The 12,702-nt window shown below is 42.2% G+C and overlaps 1 protein-coding gene across 19 annotated transcripts in view; it reads right to left on the reverse strand.

The window, feature by feature from the left end:
- PPP6R2 (protein phosphatase 6 regulatory subunit 2) overlaps positions 1 to 12,702 on the reverse strand; it is a 102,339-nt gene that overhangs the window by 44,325 nt on the left and 45,312 nt on the right. Inside the window, exon 3 of one of the 19 annotated variants that reach the window (XM_064283257.1) lies at positions 8,142 to 8,230. The exons of 17 other annotated variants lie outside the window; for them this stretch is intronic. The gene's annotated coding sequence lies outside the window, so the exon portion shown is untranslated. Of the gene's footprint in view, positions 1 to 18; positions 1,515 to 8,141; positions 8,231 to 12,702 lie in introns of those variants that run through there. One more of the 19 variants, XM_064283259.1, reaches the window with a different exon arrangement.

Genomic DNA, 12,702 nt, shown 5'->3' on the forward strand with positions numbered 1-12,702 from the left:
TCACAATCATTCTCACACCTGGGCCCACTGATGCAACCACTGGGTCCATCCATCTTGTTGAAGGTCTTCCTCTTTTTCGCTGACTCTCGACTTTACCAAGCATGATGTCCTTTTCCAGGAACTGGTCCCTCTTGATAACATGTCCAAAGTATGTAAGACAAAGTCTCACCATCCTCACTTCAAAGGAGCACTCTGGCTGTACTTCTTCTCAGACAGATATGTTTGTTTTTCTGGCAGTCCATGGTATATTCAATACTCTTCTCCAACACTATAATTCAAAGGCATAGATTCTTCTTTGGTCTTCCTTATTCACTGTCCAGCTTTCACATGCACGTGAGGTGATTGAACACACCATGGCTTGGGTCAGGCACACCTTAGTCTTCAAGATGATATCTTTGTTTTCCAACACTTTAAAGAGATTTCCTGCATATTTGCCCAATGCAATGTGTCTTTTGACTTCTTACTGCTGCTTGCATGGGCATTGATTGTGGATCCAAGTAAAATGAAATCCTTGACGACGTCAATCTTTTCTCCATTTATCATGATGTTGCTTACTGGTCCAGCTCTGAGAATTTTTGCTTTCTTTATGTTGAGGTATAATGTATACTGAAGGTTGTGGTCTTTGATCTTCGTCCATAAATGCCTCAAGTCCTCTTCATTTTCAGCAAGCAAGGTTCTGTCATCTGCATAGTGCAGGTTGTCAATGAGTTGTCCTCCAATCCTGATGCCCCGTTCTTCATATAGTTCAGTTTCTCTGATTATTTACTCAGCATATGGATTGAATAAGTATGATGAAAGGATACAACCCTGATGCACCATTTTCCCGACTTTAAACCATGCCATATCCCCTTGTTCGTTTCAAACAACTGCCTCTTGGTCTAAGTACTGGTTCCTCACAAGCACAACTAAGTGTTCTGGAATTCCCATTCTTTGTAATGTTATCCATAATTTGTTATGACCCACAAAGTCGAATGCCTTAGCACAGTCAAAAAAACACAAGTAAACATCTTTCTGGCATCCTCTGCTTTCAGGCAGGATCCACCTGACATCAGCAATGATATCCCTGGTTCCACATCCCCTTCTGAATCCGGCTTGAATTTCTGGCAGTTCCCTGTCAATGTACTGCTGCAACTGCTTTTGAATGATCTTCAGCAAATATTTAACTTGTATATGATATCAATGATACCGCTCGATAATTTCCACAACCTTTTTGGAATGAGTACAAATGTGGATTTCTTCCAGTCAGTTGGCCAGGAAGCTGTCTTCCAAATTTCGTGGCATAGACGAGTGAGCACCGCCAGTGCTGCATCCCTTTGTTGAAACGTCGTAACTGGTATTCCGTCAACTCCTGACGCCTTGTGTTTTGCCAGTGCCTTCAGTGCAGCTTGGACCGCTTTAGTACCATCGGTTGTTGATCTTATGCCACCTCCTGAAATGGCTGAACATCGACCAATTCTTTTTGGTATACTGACATTCTGTATTCCTTCCATTCACTCCATCCATGAGATGGATAGCTATAATCAAAACCAAAATAATAACAAAGGTTGGCAAGGATGTGGAGAAACTAGAACCCTCCTATACTGCTGGCAGGAACGTAAAATGATGCAGTCACTTTGGATAACGGTCTGACAGTTCCTCCAAAGGTTAAACAAAGTTCCCACATGATCCATTCCATTCCTAGGAATGCACCCAAGAGAAATGAAAACATGTCCACACCAAAACTTGTACATCAACGTTTACAGCAGCAGTACTCAAAACAGCCAAAGGTGCAAACAACTCAAACGTCCATTCGCTGATAAATAAATAAAATGTGCCATATCCATACAACGGAATATTATTCAGCCATGAAAAGAAATAAAGTACTAATACACGCAACAACCTGGATGAGCCTGGGAAATACCACGCTGGGTGAAAGAAGCCAGACACAAAAGACCACATGTTGTATGATGGCATTTATACAAAATGTCCAGGGACAGAAAGTGAATTACTGGTTGCCCAGGGCACGGAGGAAGAGGGGGAATGGAGAGTGACCGCTAAAGAGCACATGGTTTCTTTCTGAAATTATGAAAATGTTCTGAATTTGATTGTGGTTTGGTGTATATTTTGTTGTGTATATTTCACCACCAAAAACCAAACCAAACCCACTGCTGTCAAATTAATTCCGACTTGTAGAGACCCTACAGGACAGGGTACAACTGCCCCACAGGGTTTCCAAGGCTGTGATCTTTACAGAAGCAGGCTGCCACATCTCCCTCCCTCGGAGCAGCTACGGGGTGCAAACCACCAACCTTTTGGTAGCAGCCGCGCACTTCAACCACTGCACCACCAGGGCTCCTCACTTTCGCAATAAAGATAAGTAAATAAATCTTGAAAACGTAAAAAAAAAAAAAAAAGATTGTACAACTGTGAAGATATTAAAAACCACTGAGCTGCACACTTTAAATAGGTGAATTTTATGGTATATGAACTATATCTCAATAAAGCTATCACCAAACAAAATCCTATGTCTGACACTAAGTAACATATCCCTTAAAACCCTTTAAGTTAGAAAGGTAATTAAATATTTACAATTGAATAATAACTAAAATGTTATTTGTCATAATTTCTGAGACAAAGATAGAAGCAGTACTTTGGAGAAAAATGCAGAGCTTTAAATACATTCACAAGGATATTAACAAAACAATCAAATCCATTGCGATCAAGTCGAATCCGACTCACAGCACCCCTATATAAGGATATATAAGGATTCACAGGTTAAAAACAAAGAAACTCAACAATTAACTGAAGAAGCTGAAGAACAACAGCAGAACCAACCAGAAGGAAAAGGAATGAAATGATAAACGTAACAACATGAACCAATGAAAGAGAGAATTTTAAAAGTGAGATTAACTAAACTAAAAATGGATTCTTTGGAAAAACAGGTATCTAGTAAAATGCAAATAAAACACAGAACAATAAATGGGAAGTAACTATAGAGACAACAGAGATCAAGGGCGGGGGGACAGACCTAGATGGACTACAGACACTTCTTCAAAAACTTCAGGAAACAGTTCATTTCTATCTGATATAAGCTGCTGCTCTCGAGAAAGCTCCCCAGGTAAGGCCAGTGTAACCTCAACACCCAATCAAAACACGGACAAGAAGAGACATATGTAAGTCCACTTCATTCGTGACTAAGAATAAAACGTCAGCTAGCTGAATGTAACAGTACTGTATGATGACAAAACAGGATTTATCCCAGGAATGTAACAAAATCAGATCCTCTACCAATGCAAATTACCAAATCAATAGACCAGGAGAGAAAAATCATTTTATCATCTTAACTGATAAAGAAAAAGCATTTGATAAAGTTCAACACTTACCTATTGTAAAAAAGAACAAAGACAACCTCTTAGCAAGCTAATAATAGAAGAAAGCTTCTTAATGAGGTAAATGTATACACTTGACATCTAAACCAAACATTATACTTAAAAGAGAAACTTTCCACTTGAGACTGGGAACACCACTGCTGTCTAACACACTGCTGGAAGTCTCTGCCCTTGTGACGAGGAGAGAAAAAGAACTTAGAAGTGTACGGACATGGAAGGAAAGATTTATAGCCATCGTTATTTGAAGGCGATCATCTACCTAGGAAAGAAAACAGAAAACAAACTAATAAAACAAATACCAGTAAAGTTGTCAGATACAAGATCAACCTACCAAACCTAATGCCGTTTCTCTACCCTAGTAATAACCAACTAGAAAATATAATTTTTAAAAAGATAACAGTCATAGACAGTAGTCACTAAAACTATAAAGTATCTATGAATTGGAAAGAAATATATGACTACTACAGAGAAATATTATAAACTCTAATAAAAAAATATAGCATACTTCAGTTAGGTTTTTTGAGAAGCTCATTAAATATTCTAACATATACATGAAAAAAAGGAAGGTCCTTTTTAGTGTTGACTCACAGTAATCAGATAAATGCAAAGTGAACACTGAGCTCTCACTTCCTATCTATCGGACACAGAAAGCTGGATAATTCAAAGCACTGGCAGGGGTGGGAGACAAGACTGGTCGGCCACAGGACACCATGGCAGTACTGGAGAAACTGCAGACGTACACCCACTAGACCAGCAATTCCCCTCCTGCTACACACCCCAAAGAAATAAAAGACTCACACACAAGGACGGGCTGCCATTCACACATAGTAGAATAATTACCACATATAGGCAGAGACAGAGGAAATACTGAAGTTGTCAAGGATTTCATTTTACTTGGATCCACAATCAATGCCCATGGAAGCGGCAGTCAAGAAATCAAACAAATTGCACTGGGCAAATCTGCTGCAAAAGACCTCTTTAAAGTGTTAAAAAAAGGAAAGATGTCACCTTGAAGACTAAGGTGCACCTGATCCAAGCCATGGTGTGTTCAATTGCCTCATAAGCATGTGAAAGTTGGATAATGAATAAGGAAGACCAAAGAAGAATTGATGCATTTGAATTATGGTGTTGGCGAAGAATATTTAATACACCATGGGCTGCAAGAAGAACAAATAACTCTGTCTTGGAAGAAGTACAACCAGAATGTTCCTTAGACATGAGGATGGCAAGACTTTGTCTCACATACTTTGGCTACGTTATCAGGAAGGACCAGCCCATGGAGAAGGACATCATGCCTGGTGTAATGGACTGAATTGTGTCCCTCAAAAACATGTCAACTTGGCTAGGCCATGATTCCCAGAATTGTGTGGTTGTCCTCCATTGTGTGATTTGATGTAATCTTCTTATGAGTTGTAAATCCTAATCTCTGCCTGTAGTTTATGAGGCAAGATTAGGTTATGTTAGAGAGGATTAGGGTGGGATGCAACACCCTTACTCAGGGCACATTCCTGATTCTACGTAAAGCGTGTTTCCCTGCATCACCTTTTATCTTACAAGAGATAAAAGGAGACAAGAAGCAAGCAGAAAGATAGGGACCTCATACTACCAAAAAACGAGAGCTGGGAGGGAGCGTGTCCTTTGGACCCAGGGTCCCTGTGCTAAGAAACTCCTAGACTAGTTGGAGATTGATGACAATGACCTTGCCCCAGAGCCAACAGACAGAGAAAGCATTCCCCTGGAGCTGGTGCCCTGAATTCGGACTTCTAGCCTCCTAGACCGTGAGAGAATGTATTTCTGTTTGTTAAAGCCATCCACTTATGGTATTTCTGTTACAGCAACACTACATAACTAAGACACTTGATACAGTAGAGGGTCAGCGAAAAAGAGGAAGACCCTCAGTGAGATGGATTGACACAGCGGCTGCAACAGTGGGCTCAAACACAGCAATGACTGAGGATGGCACAGGACCGGGCAGTGTTTTGTTCTGTTGTACACAGGGCTGCTATGAGTCGGAATCGACTGGACAGAACTTAACAACAACAGGCATAGACAAGGAACCAAACGTACACGTGGCAACATGGATGAATCTTAACAACGTGGTACTGTGTGAAAAAACTGAAGGAACGGAATGCAGGCCATACCACAATATAACTACATAATTTAAAATGCACGCACACTAAACAACAATATACGTGGTTACAGGAACATGGACATTTAAGTGGATATACACTAAACATATCAGAATGGTTGCCCATAGGGCAGGGAACGGGGATTCAAGGAAATCGGGACATAAACAAGTAAGGAGCCCTGTCCAGAGCAGGGCAGGTGAGGATGTGTCCTGAATGTGTAGGTATGAGACTCTGCCCTATGCATCTGACGTCCCAAGTCTGCAACGGAAGGAATAAGAACAATGTCGTCTGACTTAAAACCCAAATGCACTCAATCGATGTCATGGTTCTATGGTACGGTCTATCCGGCAGGACTTTCTCTCACTCAAGCAGGGTCACTACCAGCTGAGGCTGAATCTACACCCCTTGCTGGGGCAGCCAGAGGCCACACAGGTCCAAGTTCAAACCTCCACCTCAGCACTGCCACCTAAGTGACTGGGGCATCTGCTGGTTCATATTTGGCTTTCTCCATTTTGTTACATTTTTAAGTTATTTTGGAAAATTTCAAGCAGATACAACAGTAGAAAGGGAAGACTAATGAACCCTCACGTACCCATCACTCAGCTTCAACAACTATCAACTCACAGCCCACCCTGTTTACTCCACCCTGTCTCCCACTCTTCCCACCCCGCCGGGGACCGTGTGGGAGTAAACCCAGACATCACACCACTTCACTGCCCAGGCCTATTCTGAAATGTCTGCCACGTATTATTACCTGGGGCCACGAGACTGTCCAGACATCTGTAATGTCCCTTCACTGGGGGGTTCTTCCAATAAGTGGCCCAGGCAGCACCACACAGAAACTACTGCTCAGAGGCACGCTGAACCGTGCCCATACTCGCTGGCCCCCAGGAAGGGACGTCCACACTGATCCGGATGAAGCCCATACATACAGCCCAGGCGCTGGCTCGCATGTGCTAAAGACCACAGTACCTCCGTGGCAGGGACGGGCCTCATATCTTATGTATCTGTCAAATATTCCATGGACCTACATACAGAACAAATCTTGTACAACTAGTAAAACAAAATTAAACCCAGATAACCACCATCGTATCACTTATCTGTAAATTCTGAAACTTGACAACAAAAAGCTAAGTTAACATCTACTCATTTACCCTTAAATATAAAACAAAAAGAAAATTTAGTGAGGATATTTACCCTGTAAACAAAGATTTTCAAGGGCTCTGAAGAATTCATTTACGTTTACAGAATCAATGTATCAACTGATAACGTTAATTAGTACCTACTCATTAAACCGAGTCCCCATAATTTGTAAAGTTAGTCTAGCTCAGTGATTCCAAGCCATCAGGATTTCATAAACCTGTAAACTTTCTTCTCTTTTCTACAAGACTACCAATGTTTCAACTTTGCCAAGCAAGGAAGAGAGTATGAGGGAGGGAGAGATAAAGAAAAGGAGACACAAAGGAGGAAAGGAAAAGATAAGCTACCATCTACAATTACCCTTCATTTCAGAAAACAATGATTTTTTTTTTTTTAAATCAAACAACAACAAAAAAAGAAGGCCATAACCTCAGGATTGAGGATAATGTTTTACTTCGAAAAAACGTAGTTTAAAAAAAAAAACACCTCATTATACTTATTTTTCTCATCTCACCAATATGGCAGACCTCCAGTCAAGAGCCTCTGCCTACGTTACCACTAACGCCTGAAATAAAACTCTCAAGTTACTCTTAAAATAGTTAACTTAGGCCATTTGCCTCCTTAGCTCATGAGTACATTTTGGTATGCTATTAAGTAAAAAAAAATCTCTGCATGACACCCACATTTCTATGCTTCCGTCAGCGATAGGAGTACTTTATGCACTACTCAGAGATGACAGCACCCACAGCCCCTGCAGGGTTCCCTGTGACAGCACTGATTGAGTCGCTGAGAGTTTCACTGTCAAAGGAACTGGCATAAGCTGAGTCCAGGTCTCCCAGCAGATAACATGCTTCTTTTGAAACGCTTCTGTGTTCCGGCAACCACAGGCTACCCCAGCAGAAGTGCTAGTATGCTCTCCTCTTGATGGCCGGCCCAGGGCTGGCCACATCCTCCTCCCATGCACGCCTGGAGGGCAGTCCTACTGCAGCACCTCAAGAGTCCAGGGGGGACAGACTTCTGTGTCTGCATCTGCTTGTGAATTTGAGGCATCTCTGCTTATACCTGCAGCACGAGCACACTAGACGGATCCTCTCACGTCCTGACGATACCCTCAGTATCCCATCTGGATTGTCCAACATGTTGTTGCCCACATCTTCCAGATTCTTCTCCAACAGCCAAGTGACAGGAACTCCAAATTCTGCTCCTGTATTTACTTTTTCAGGTTAGCATAACCATCAGAAAGTAGCTTTCAAACAGAAAAGTTACCCATAAGATCATACAGTTCCATGAAAGAGCCCTTCAAAAAAAGAACATTCTGTGGTAGAGACTGTTGCCAAGAAAGAATCAGAATATGAAATGCACCTTGTTACCTGTCTGGCCACAAATCAATTTTTTTTTTTAAGATTTTTGATCAAAGTCCAGCTCTGTTATGTGATCTGAGACCAGTTAGATAACCTCTTGTGCCTAGATTTCCTCACCTGCAAAATGGGAACAATAAGCGTACCTGTCTCGTAGAGCTGTCATGAACATAAAACGAGCTGCTTCACATAAAGGGCTGAGAGGAATTTCTGGGACATTTTATTCCCAAACGCTCTGTCCATGGAGAAGAGAAAGAAATACAGAGATGAGGTGGTGGGGCCAACACAGGCCAGCGGGGCCACTGAGCAAGCCCACCACTCCCCAATTCCATCGTCCTAGTGTCTTGAACTCAGACCTGGTGGGATTACTTATACCATGAAAAATCAGCAAACGCTACGAATCAGGAGGATCTTTTCCCTCCCCCAAACAGCCAGTTGTCAACTATTTACCAACACACCACCAGATGGGCTAAATGTCTGAATTCCCTTTCGTCTGGAAAAAAATGACAATATGGGCCTGTGATGGTTAGGGTTGTGTGTCAACTTGACTGGGCCACTATTCTCAGTGGTTCGGCAGTCGTATGATGTTATGATCACTTCCGTGATGAGATTTGATATAATGCGATCACCTCCATGATGAGATTCTGCTGTATCAAAGCTGAAGGGGAGTTTCACTGCACATGCGGCCCGTATCAAATATTAAGCAGACATTCTGGCAAGGCTCGGGGGCTTTTGCTCACTCTGGACCTGCAGCTGGCTCCTGTTTGTCTGATCTTTGGTTCTTGGGTCTTGAGCTAGCAGCTTACCTGTACGGTCTTGCCTGTCAATCTTAGGATGCATCAATTTTTGCAACCTGTGAGCAAGAGCCCTGCCCTCTGACCTACCGATCTTGAGCTCGCCAGCCCCTCAATCAGGAGAAGCATCTATCCTGACCCGTGGACTTGGGATGTTCCAAACTCTATAATCATGTCAGCCACTTCCTGGCTATAAATCACTCTCTCTATATTTATACCTTTCCCGTTTTGTTTCTCTAAGAATCCAGCCTGAGACAATGGCCTAGCCAGCTGACATACTTTGGGGGACACAATTCAGACCATACCATTCCACCCTTTGTCGTTGCTGTCACGTGCCATCGAGTCAATTCCGACTCATAGCGACCCCGTGTACCACAGAACAAAACTCTGCCCAGGCCTGCACCGTGCCCACAAATCTTTTCATGCTTGAGCCCAGTGTTGCAGCCGCTGTGTCAATCCACCTCGTGGAGGGTCTTCCTCTTTTCCGCTGACCCTGTACTCTGCCAAGCATGATGTCCTTCTCCAGGGACTGATCCCGCCTGACAGCTTGTCCAACGTAAGACCCAGTCTCGCCATCCCTGCTTCTGAGAAGCATCCTGGCTGTATTTCTTCCAAGACAGGTTTGTTCATTCTTTTGGCAGTCCATGGTATATTCAATATTCTTCACCAACACCACAATTCAAAGGCATCGATTCTTCTTCGCTCTTCCTTATTCATTGTCCAGCTTTCACATGCATATGATGTGACTGAAAATACCAGGGCTTGGGTCAGGCACACCTCAGTCCTCAAGGTGACATCTTTGCTCTTCAACACTTTAAAAAGGTCCTTTGCAGCAGATCTGCCCAATGCAACGCATCTTTTGATTTCTTGACTGCTGCTTCCATGGCTGTTGATTGTGGATCCAAGTAAAATGAAATCCTTGACGACTTCAACCTTTTCTCCGTTTATCATGATGTTGCTCATTGGTCCAGTTGTGAGGATTTTTGTTTTCTTTATGTTGAGGTGCAATCCATACTGAAGGCTGTGGTCTTTGATCTTCATCAGTAAGTGCTTCAAGTCCTCTTCACTTTCAGCAAGCAAGGTTGTGTCATCTGCATAACGCAGGTTGTTAATGAGTCTTCCTCCAATCCTGATGCCCCGTTCTTCTTCATATAGTCCGGCTTCTCAGATTATTGCTCAGCATAAAGATTGAATAGGTATGGTGAAAGGATACAACCCTGACACACACCCTTCCTGACTTTAAACCACTCAGTATCCCCTTGTTCTGTCCAGACAACTGCCTCTTGATCTACGTAAAGGTTCCTCATGAGCACAATTAAGTGTTCTGCAATTCCCATTCTTTGCAATGTTATCCATAATTTGTTATGATCCACACAGTCAAATGCCTTTGCATAGTCAATAAAACACAGGTAAACATCCTTCTGGTATTCTCCGTTTTCAGTCAGGATCCATCTGACATCAGCAATGATATCCCTGGTTCCATGTCATCTTCTGAATCCGACCTGAATTTCTGGCAGTTCCCTGTCAATATACTGCTGCAGCCACTTTTGAATGATCTTCAGCAAAATTTTGCTTGCATGTGATATTAATGATATTTTTCTATAATTTGTGCATTCAGTTGGATCACTTTTCTTAGGAATAGGCATAAATGTGGATCTCTTCCAATCAGTTGGCCAGGTAGATGTCTTCCAAATTTCTTGGCATAGATGACTGAGCACTTCCAGCGCTGCATCAGTTTGTTGAAACATCTCAAATGATAGTCCATCAATTCCCGGAGCCTTGTTTTTCACCAATGCCTTCAGAGCAGCTTGGACTTCTTAGAGCAGCTTGGACTTCTTCCTTCAGTACCATCGGTTCCTGATAATATGTCACCTCTTGAAATGGTTGAATATCCACCAATTCTTTTTGGTGTAATGACTCTATGTACTCCTTCCATCTTCTTTTCACACTTCCTGCATCGTTTAATATTTTCCCCATAGAATCCTTCACTATTGCCACTAGAGGCTTGAATTTTTTCTTCAGCTCTTTTAGCTTGAGAAATGCCAACTGTGTTCCTCCCTTTTGATTTTCTATCTCCAGCTCTTTGCACATGTCATTATAATATTTTGTCTTCTCGAGCCGCCCTTTGAAATCTTCTGTTCAGCTGTTTTGGTTCATCATTTCTTCCTTTTGGTTTAGCTGCTCGACATTCAAGAGCAAGTTTCAGAGTTTCTTCTGACATCCATTCTGGTCTTTTCTTTCTTTCCTGCCTTTTTAATGACCTCTTGCTTTCTTCATGTATGACGTCCTTGATGTCATTCCACAGCTCGTCTAGTCTTTGGTCATTACTGTTCAACGCATCAAATCTATTCTTGAGATGGTCTCTAAATTGAGGTGGGATATACTCAAGGTCATACTTTGGCTCTCGTGGACTTGTTCTAATTTTCTTTAGTTTCGACTTGAACTTGCATATGAGTAATTGATGGGTCTGTTATACGATCGACCCCTGGCCTTGTTCTGACTGATGATACTGAGCTTTTCCATCGTCTCTTTCCACAGATGCAGTCAGTTTGATTCCCGTGTATTCCACTTGGTGAGGTCCATGTGTATAGTCGCCATTTACGTTGGTGAAATAGGTATTGGCAATGAAGAAGTCGTTGGTCTTGCAAAATTCTATCGTGGGATCTATGGCATCGTTTCGATCACCAAGGCCATGTTTTCCAACTACTGATCCTTCTTCTTTGTTTCCAGTTTTCACGTCCCAATCACCAATAATTATCAATGCATCCTCATTACATGTTCAATCAATTTCAGACTGCAGAGGTTGGAAAAAATCTTCAATTTCTTCACCTTTGGCCATAGTGGTTTAATCTGAATTATAGTCACATTAGCTGGTCTTCCTTGTAGGTGTATGGATATCATCCTATCACTGACAGCTTTGTACTTCAGAACAGATCCTGAAATGTTCTTTTTGACGATGAATGCAGCGCCATTTCTCTTCAAGCTGTCATTCCTGGCATAGGAGACCAGATGATTATCCGATTCAAAATGGCCAATACCAGTCCATTTCAGCTCACTTACACCTGGGATAGCGATCTTTATGTTTGCCATTTCATTTTTGAAAATTTCCAATTTTCCTAGATTCGTACCTCGTACATTCCAGGTTCTGACTATTAATGGATGTTTGCAACTGTTTCTTCTCATTTTGAGTCGTGCCACATCAGCAAATGAAGGTCCCGAAAGCTTCACTCTATCACGTCATTAAGGTTGACTCTACTTTGAGGAGGCAGCTCTTCCCTAGTTGTCTTTTGAGTGCCTTGCAAACTGGGGAGCTCATATTCTGGCACTATATCAGACAATGTTCCACTGCTGTTCATAAGATTTTCACTGGCTAATTCTTTTCAGAAGTAGACTGAGGGTTCTTCTTCCTAGTCTGTCTTAGTCTGGAAGCTCAGCTGAAACCTGCCTGCCACAGGTGACCCTGCTGGTATCTGAATACCAGTGGCATAGCTTCCAGTATCACAGCAACACACAAGCCCCTACAGTACAACAAACTGACAGCCACGCGGGGGCTTTGGTTCCCCCAAAATTCATATTCTCTCCACATGTAAAACACATTCACCCCATCATATCATCCCAAAAGCCTTAAGTCAATTGCAAGTGCAAATTCCATCCTAGGGCAAAGTTCTTCTTCATCTTTGAAATCTAGAATACAAGTTATCTGCTTCCAAAGTACTATGATAAAACAGTCACAAGGTAGATATTTCCATTACAAATGGGAGAACATAGAGAGAAAAAAGGAAGAACGGGCACCAAGCAAGTAAAAAACCCGGCAGAACAATTTACATTAGCTCTTAAGGCTTGAAAATAATCCTCTGTTCTCTGAGGCCATTTAGGCAATGGTCCTGCCCTCCAAACTATGGGTGTTGGCCAT

This window comes from Loxodonta africana, chromosome 4 (genome assembly GCF_030014295.1).
Source record: "Loxodonta africana isolate mLoxAfr1 chromosome 4, mLoxAfr1.hap2, whole genome shotgun sequence".
NCBI classification, from domain to species: Eukaryota; Metazoa; Chordata; class Mammalia; order Proboscidea; family Elephantidae; genus Loxodonta; species Loxodonta africana.